At 44.2% G+C, this 9,615-nt stretch overlaps 1 long non-coding RNA gene across 1 annotated transcript; it reads left to right on the forward strand.

Moving 5' to 3' along the window:
* The first annotated feature begins 406 nt into the window (after nt 1-406).
* On the forward strand, nt 407-6,855 carry LOC146066483 (uncharacterized). The gene is made up of 2 exons (XR_014472934.1): nt 407-1,484; nt 5,341-6,855. It is a non-coding gene; the product is annotated as an uncharacterized LOC146066483 (long non-coding RNA).
* The last annotated feature ends 2,760 nt before the right edge of the window (nt 6,856-9,615 follow it).

The following is a 9,615-nucleotide window of genomic DNA, read 5'->3' on the forward strand; positions in this document are numbered from 1 at the left end:
GATTCGTATTATCCGGGCGTACTGATTCGTATATTTTCCAAAACCAATTTGTATTTTAAGTACAAATTCGTATTTAAAAATATAAATTCGGGGGGGCGTGGCTTGGCCGATAAAGAAGCAGGACGCTTCTCAGTGCAGCTCCTGCAGAGTGCCCATTAAAATCCTCCACAGGCAGCCCCAACAGCCACCAGCACCCCCTTACCTGTTCCTGCCCACCGCGGGGAACCCTCCGCACCCGCTGCATAGCGCCTGTGAGGCCGGGGGACCGAGGGAAGCCTTCCCGAACATTGCGGCCTACACTGACCTGGAAGCCGGGGCCTCGATTTTTGAGTGTACCCGGCGGCCGAGCTCCGGGACCGGATCGTGGCAGCGCCTGAGCGCTGGAGCTGCTGGAGACTGCCAGAGGGGTCCTGGAGGTAAGCTGACCCACCCCACACCCACCGCAGCCTTCCGCCCGCTGTTTACAGCTGTCCTGGAGCCCCCAGGAGCCAGGGACTCCCAGCAACTCCTCTCCCCACTACTCGCGGCGGCCATCTTGGATCCTGGTACCTGCCCTGACTGCTAACACAGCAAGGGGGAATCGCACACTGTTCCCTGTGCTGCTATCACCTAACACTGCTTCCCCAATAAAGGTCCAGGGATAACTGTGGTCAGTGCTGGCACGACCACAATATTATCACACAAGCTGCATGGCTGATAATTCAGGTATAAGGCTCTCAATGTCCAGCTGTACCTGAACATGACACCCTCAATGCCATAGGGGTTGCTGGCACACTTTCTCACTCCGACATGATTTGAATCTACACTTCTAACCGAATTTACGTTAACGACCCAGCCTCAGCCTGCCTGCGGATCAATAACATCCCGTACTTGACCCTGCATCGATCTGTGACTTCCCCCATCTGCTAGTTCTTCAGCTATAGACATGGCTCCTAAAAAAGCCAAGGAACCCACTGGAGTTCCCCCAATCAGCTTTTTCAAATCCTCATCTCAGTCCCCTAACCCAAAGACTGGTTCAAAAAAAGACACTGGTTCGCCTACTCTGTCAGCTCTCAGCACACCATTTGACCCTGAAGGGTTAAATTTGAACCCATGTAGCATATAAGAATTTGCACGTAGAATGCTCTCATTTTCAGTAGACTGTTTCTCTATAGCTACATTTCAAGGTTACAGAATAATAAGTCTGTGTGTCTTATCACTTCCTCACTGAGCTTCTACTTTTAACCCCCCCTTTGGAATTGCTATGCAGTATGTTCATGCTTAAACTCCTCTATAATCGAAAACCCCCCTTGTTACTCATTTTCTTTGTGTATGATATTTTGTATGCCCTCCTTCCCTTCCCCCCTGTTGAATTTGCCCTGCAGACCAACAGACCAATCAGAATGTAACACATACATATTGTATACTCCCATGTATTATGCTTTTAACTAGCTGCCTTTGTGATATTAAACAGAGTGTTTTCTTAACTCGCCACCGTGTGTTTGGTGTGTAGTTTTAAGATACATTCTCACTGGTACCTAAGGGGCCACCAGGTCGAGGGGCTACACATTTATCCTTACAATTTGGGGGCCAGTCCGGGGTCCAGACGATCGTCCCCTGATCGGTAAGATAGAGAATTACTTGTCTGTCTTTTTCCGCTAAGGGATTGCGACCATCTACTGGATCTGAACTCACTCCGTGTTCCGGGAACACGTGACAAGGTAATATTTAAGTCCGGGACTTAATATTACGTAATTGTATGTAAGGAAATTTATGACGCCATAAATGTATCAGGGATACAAGGAGGACCAGGGGTCCACGTCATAAAAAAAGGACCTGGGGTCCACGTAAAGGTAATTCAAGTCCGGGACTTGAGATTACGAAACAGGTATCCGGGATACCGCAATTGAACCAGGGGTTCACAGAGAAAGCCTCCTCGATCTGATCGCCTAAATTTATGTATGTACATGTTTGTCTGTTAATGTTGCAACTGTGTATTTGTTTAAAACACTCAGTACACGGGTGGTAAGTGTACGTACGCTGAAGTGTTCTGTCTGCCTTACTGTATGTTTTGTATTAAGAATACTCAGTGAACGGGTGGTAAGTGTACGCCACTGAGTGTTATTTTTGTTTAAAGTGATTCTAAGTAGATTTGCAAATTGATTTTGCTACTGAATGTTATTGCTGTTTAAAGTGATTCTAAGTAGATTTGCAAAGTGATTTGGCTACTGAATGTCATTTTGTTTAAAGTGATTCTAAGTACAATTGCGACTTGACTTGTGACAGATATTATTGTGACCATATTGACTGACATACTGTTATATTATGGGATTATATTAGAGTAAAGAAACAGAATATTCCCCGCTTTTACCAGGAGAGACATGTAAAGAATATGTTGCCCGTGTCTCCCCCACAAATTACTATTTCATTAACCCTTGGGTAGACAATTTAGCAGGATAGATAGGATAATTAAAAATCGTCCCAAACCAATGATAACACCAATAGGATGCATAATATATTTAAAGAAAGCATGCAAAGGACGCAGCTTTACCCAAGAAGGCATAGATGCTATGTGGGATCAACTTGCTGCACATATGAATGAAGTGTTTAAAGCACGCTCATCTCTCCCCATAGCTGTAAGTTGTAAGCAGAAAATGTCAGAAATAGTGACAAATTTCTGGAACAGATTCAAGAAGTGCGGGACCGAGGAAGCAGGTCTGCCGCTTCTGCATAATGATAATTTACTTGTTTCTACTTTCATTAATAATCTGCTGCCGACTGTTTCAACTTGGACCTCTGACACAGTGAAGGATTTTGAAAAACATTTGTATGAAAAGGAAGCAGCAGGTTGTTTTGAAGTTAAAAGAAACACTGTCACACCATCACATACCCCGTTCACACGCTTCCAAAATCAAAACAATCCTAGGAGACAGAATAAATCATTCCGTCCTCCTAGAGACAGGTTACCTCAGAGGGCTCCTGCGGGACCCCCACCCAACAGGCAGACAAGCTGCTATAATTGTAAAAGGGATAGCCATTGGGCTAGAGACTGTCCGTTCCCTTCAAACAAACCCCGACAGGTCAGTAACCCCATGCAGCCCAGCCAACCCAGACCTAGAGACAACCCCAGATTTCAGATTGACTGGCAGGGACATACCTTAAAGGGCCATGACATAGGAAAACATGAATTTACTGTAATACCTGACTGCCCAATCAATTTGCTAGGCAGAGATCTTCTCTCTGTGCTGGAAACCACAATCAGTCCATCAGAAGCAGGAATCGATGTTTCATCACCACACTTGCTCATGACTGACAGTTCTGACCCAAACACAGAATTAGACACTGTAAATCCTCAGATATGGTCAACAGGACCTCAGAGCAATAAACCAATTAATTGTTCCCATTGCACCCATTGTACCTGATATAAACTCACTCATCTCAGCCATCCCTGTAGATGCCGCCTACTTCTCAGTAACCGATTTGAAAAATATATTTTTTAGCATATCTGTGGACACCCAGACACAACTGTTATTTGCATTTTCTTTTGAGGCCAGCAGTGATGCAGACTGCCACAGGAGTATATTGACTCCCCTGTTGTGTACAGCATCGTGCTCCAAGCCATATTAACCCCCTGGCACCCCCCCTATGGTTCAGTCCTGCTACAGTATGCAGATGATCTGCTTATCTGTAGTTCAACAAAGGAGGCATGCCGAGAGGATGGTATATCACTGTTAAACTGGCTCTGTGAATGTGGGCACAAAGTGTCAAAAAGCAAAAATGCAATGGTGCAAAAAGAATGTTGATTATTTAGGTTTTGTCTTGAAAAAGGGAGAGAGGAAAGTCAGCCCACAACGCATACAGTCTGTACTGGGTCTGGTCCGCCCAAACACTATTATTGCAGACAGTGGATTTCTGACTGTTCCTACTATGATAACATTTTGAGACAAGCCACACTCAATGACAAACCTAAACAGATACAATGGTCACAAGAAATGTTAAATGCATATGAAAGCCTTAAAAATGTATGTTGATGAAAAGTCTGGCATTGACCCTCCCAAACTATGTACAACCATTTCATTTATATGCAAGGGACAAAAATGTAAAACCATGGCGGGTGTGCTGACAAAAAAACATGGAGGTAAGCTGCGCCCCGTGGCATTCTTTTCCAAAGTGATGCCGGTGTCGGTCCAAGGTATGCCTGCCTGTCTTCAGGCACTGGCGGCCTGTGCAATGGTAGCTGAGATGGCAACCACACTCACCCTAGGCTCACCCACTGTTCTCCATACCACACATAATGTTGTAGCATTACTTAAAGGGCTACACACACAACATGTCAGCCCAGCGTCTTAGTGGAGATGAGGTCCTGTTGCTAGGAAGCCCCTCACTCACCATTAAGTATGCAAACGCATCCTCAGGCCCCGTACCCATTCTAAATGCACTTTTAGGACAAAAGGGCCACAAGATGACATTCCTGACGATCATGACTGTTCTGCATCAATAGAGTCAGAGACCTCCCCTAGACTTGACATTTCCCCTGTACCAATACCAGGTTCTGACCATGTATTTGTGAATGGTTCTTGTAGTAGACCCAATGACTCGACATATCAGGCAGGCTACACAGTGGTACGCCTCCCAAATGACATTTTAGAAGCGAGACCCATTCCATATCAATCAGCACAAGCTGCAGAACTCATAGCGCTCACAAGAGCTTGCCAAATGTAGAAAGATAAACCTGATCACTGAACTACAAAGATCAGCATCACAAAAAGACTTGGATGACTGGTTATTTCCAATATTGCAGAAAAATCCTATAACAGGATTGATCTGCAAAGAGGGGAGACCATGCATACTACAATCAAGCGCCCCATTGTTCATTGCTCACTACCATGGGGTAGGACATTATAGCAAAATCACCACAGCCATACTTTTGAGCAAAGACTTTTATATCACAGATGCAAAAACAGTTGCACGCATACTAACACAAGAAATCATCCCTAGATGGGGATGCCCGCTCCAAATAGATAGCGACAAAGGCACTGCCTTTACAAAAAAATCACACAAGCTTTAGTGAAAGCATTTCAAATAGAGAGGAAATTTCACATTCCCTATCATTCTCAAAGTTCAGGGATAGTGGAGAAAAGGAATAGGACTTTAAAGGACAAACTTAGGAAAGCAACAGGAGGAACATTAATAAATGGAAACAAACCCTCCCCATAGTCCTAGCAGAAATTAGAATGACCCCCCCAACAAACTCTGGGTTATTCACCCTTTGAAATTTTAATAGGAAGACCTTTCCCCCTCATCACCAGACTTAGTGAAATTGAACATGGTGTTATTTGTAAAAATCTTTCTAATCCACAGGAATCAACACATCCTTTCCAGGTCGGAGACAAGGTCGTTGTGAAGGTACTCCCTAGGAACAAAGGTCCAGGAGATTTCACCCACGGTCCAGAGACAGAGATCGTAGCAGTAACCAGGACGGCTGTCCTTACAGAAGAGAGTCCAGTGTGGATACACGCATCCAGGGTAAAGAGAATCCCGAGTAAAGTCCCGGATAGAGAACAGATCAAGGCGAGGTACTAATGGGGGCAGACAGCCCTAACCTCCTACATGATGGAGAAGAGGATCCATCTTCTGATGCCACAAGCCCTGAGCCACTTTCTGGCCTGGACCCTGATGATTTTGTTCGTCATTACTCCCTATATCCCTATGTATAAGACTGAAGTAGATATAACCCAAGATGGTGAACTACTAACCCTATGGTATAACTCATCTAACACTTATACTGATATATTGATGCAATAGGGGTCCCAAGAGGGGTCCCAGATGAATTCAGGGCCAGAGATCAAGTTGCGGCTGGCTTTGAATCCATCATACCCATAATCACCGCAAACAAGAATGTTGCTTGGATTAATTACATTTACTACAACCAGCAGAGATTTGTAAATGATACAAAAGACGCTTTAAAAGGCATTGCAGAACAATTAGAAGCCACATCACAAATGACATTTCAATATCGTATGGCTCTAGATATGATATTAGCAGAGAAAGGAGGAGCTTGTGTTTATATAGGGAAAGTTGAAGGATGTTGTACATATATCCCTGACAATACAGGCCCCAATGGTAAAGTTACTCTAGCTATTAAAAAAAAACTGGAGGATTTATTAATAGAATTGAAGAAGAACTCAGGCATCGATAACCCATGGAGCCAATGGTTTGGATGGTTTGAAAAATGGTATAGAACAGGCCCTTGTTCAATTAGCAATCTATATATTGATTATTCTTACAATTATCTGTATTGTTGTTTTTTGTATTATACTATGTTGTAGAAAACTCGCTACCAAAGGTATTATGTATGAATCCATTGCCCCTGCACACGCAAATTCCCCTGAAGGTTACAAACAATATCTCGCTAAGCACAGAAATAAGGAATTTGGTAAGAAGAATCATATCATCTAAATTCATGATTCTAAGAGGGGATTGAAGGGTTAAATTTGAACCCATGTAGCATATAAGAATTTGCACGTAGAATGCTCTCATTTTCAGTAGACTGTTTCTCTATAGCTACATTTCAAGGTTACAGAATAATAAGTCTGTGTGTCTTATCACTTCCTCACTGAGCTTCTACTTTTAACCCCCCCTTTGGAATTGCTATGCAGTATGTTCATGCTTAAACTCCTCTATAATCGAAAACCCCCCTTGTTACTCATTTTCTTTGTGTATGATATTTTGTATGCCCTCCTTCCCTTCCCCCCTGTTGAATTTGCCCTGCAGACCAACAGACCAATCAGAATGTAACACATACATATTGTATACTCCCATGTATTATGCTTTTAACTAGCTGCCTTTGTGATATTAAACAGAGTGTTTTCTTAACTCGCCACCGTGTGTTTGGTGTGTAGTTTTAAGATACATTCTCACTGGTACCTAAGGGGCCACCAGGTCGAGGGGCTACACATTTATCCTTACAGACCCCACCACGGCGGGCAATAGTATGCAACCCACAACAGGGGATGATGCCCCACTTACATTGGGGATGATGAAGCAATTATTAGCCTCCTTTAAAATGGACATGTCAGCAGAATTCAAGTCCGCACTTCAATCCTGCCAACAGGATATAGAGGTTATCGGACACCGCACTGACCACCTTGAAAACAAGATGGATGAAGTGGTCAAATCACATAATGACCTTCTTGTCCTACACAAAGGGGTTCAGGACGAAGTAAGGGCTCTGCAAGCTAAGATTTGTGAATTGGAAGACAGGTCGAGACGCAATAACATTAAAATAAGAGGCATTCTGGAAACTGTCTCTAACTCGGCCCTGACGGAATATGTGACTGACGTCTTCACAAAACTGATGCCGACCACTCAGATCACAGACTTCCTTCTAGACCGTATCCATAGATTGCCAAAAGCCCGAAATGCCCCTCAAGACGCCCCTCGGGACACATTGATGCGTCTCCATTATTATCACATCAAAGACTCGATACTTAGGGCCGCTAGACCATCCAATCACTCCGCCCCTATCTTGGGAGACCTCCAGATCTTTGGCGATCTATCTGCAGCCACCCTAGCACTTTGCAGGTCGTTCTATCCAGTCACAAAGGCCCTCGGAGAAGCTGATATTCCCTACAGATGGGGATTCCCTACAAAGCTACTTATCCGTAAAAATGGATCTACACTTGTGGCGTCTACACCGTCCGAGGGCTCGCGACTCCTGGCCTCCTGGAAGCTGGATGAGGCCCCTCTGAAGAACCCAGCTGACTTGCATCTCACCCAGGACTGGTCGGTGACAGGCAGGCCCACCTGATGTCAAGCCCCTCTCTGAACTCCAGACGGAGTTCCTCAACCTCCACACTGAACTATATCAGGTTATACCCATACCTTATCCCTTACCCTGATTCATGTTATGAAGACATAGTAATATAAATTGGTATTGGGCCGTTCCAAGCTAATTCTCACATATGCTATTGGCCTACTTGGGAATGCCCTACAATGCTTTTTCTTTCTATTTCCATATATTATGTTTTGATTCCCGTTTAATGTAGCGCAGGCTGCCTTTATTATAGATCCTGAATACGGTTACCTTTTTATCCTATTAATGGTTGGATTTTCCTTATTTCATAGAGATAGAGAGGATTGCAATACAGGTTTATTTCTTATGCATATGTTTATTATCTTCCTCCTAGTTCTCATAGGAGTGAGGAAGGTGTCAGTTGTCCCCACACCCCCTATTGTGTCGCCTATGGTGGCGGCCTACAGTTGCCCCTTTACGGAGCTTCTTTGTTTCTTTCAGCCCCTTATGCTCCTTCCTATTCTAATCTCTATATTTTGTTTTACTCCCTCATCTGTTTTACTCCCCCCTAGGTTTATTTTATTTATTTTTGGAATGCACACATTTGGATTATTTTACCTGATGAGACCTAGCAATGAACAACAATACCTACCTTACTGTTTAAATGGTTAAAGTGTTATCACTGAATGTCAAAGGCCTCAACTCACCTAACAAGAGGCGCTTAGCCCTGAGGTATTTTAGTAAGCTGAAAGCCCATGTAGTTGCTTTACAGGAGACCCACTTCCTACAGTCCTCCCCTCCTCAATTTTCTAACCCCTCTTACCCTCATTGCTTCCAATCCAATGGCCCCAGCAAGAAGGCGGGTGTAGCCCTGCTATTCTCCAGGTCCTGCGACTTTGTCCTAGAACAACAGCTCTCCGACCGGGAGGGCAGGTATCTAATCGTAACTGGGAAATTAGAAGGTAAGCTAGTAACGCTTGCAGTTATATATGCCCCTAATTCTAAGCAGATCCCATTTATAAGGAAATTCTGTAACACTCTTAATGCATGCCGGAAGGGATTAGTTATGGTGCTGGGAGATTTCAACTTAGTACTTGACCCTTCCTTAGATAAAACAGTGAAACTCAATAGACGTAGTAATAGTTTTGCGCCTACTCAATCCTCCGCATTCTGGAAGATTATACATGAATATGATATTTAGGATGTCTGGAGGGCTAAAAATCCGAATGTAAGAGACTATACATTTTATTCCCCAGTCCATGGTACATATTCCCGCATTGATCTAGCTTTTTCCGATAAATGGGCCTTGCAGCAAATCACCAAGGCCTCTATCTTACCAGTCACGTGGTCCGATCACGCTACGTTATGTATACACTGGAACTTATCTTCCGTCCAGACCCCCCCAAGCCCCTGGCGCCTTGGCAAGTATCTCTTATTAGATTTGGAGGCACGGCAGACTATCTCTAAGACTCTCTCCCTATACCTAGAAACTAACTCACCGGAGGATACATCCCCTTTCACCTTTTGGTGTGCACTAAAAGCAGTCACCCGTGGCTCTGCGATTCAGGCGGCTGCCCGCATACGTAGAAAAGCAGCTGTTCATCAAGCGGACGTCGAAGCCTGTATGACAGACTTAGAAGCTAGACATAAACGGTCCCCTTCAGACGGTAAGATATATCAAGACCTGCTTCGGGTCCGGGAGGAATGGAATGTCCTGGCATTACGGGATGTACATAGGTCTCTATCTAAACTTAAACAAAAATACTACATACAAAGCGACAGGGCGGGTAGGCTTCTTGCCAGAAAACTGAGGGGAAAAACGGCAAAGGATCGTATACGAT

Source organism: Crinia signifera, chromosome 1 (genome assembly GCF_055691185.1).
Source record: "Crinia signifera chromosome 1, ASM5569118v1, whole genome shotgun sequence".
Lineage (NCBI taxonomy): Eukaryota > Metazoa > Chordata > Amphibia > Anura > Myobatrachidae > Crinia > Crinia signifera.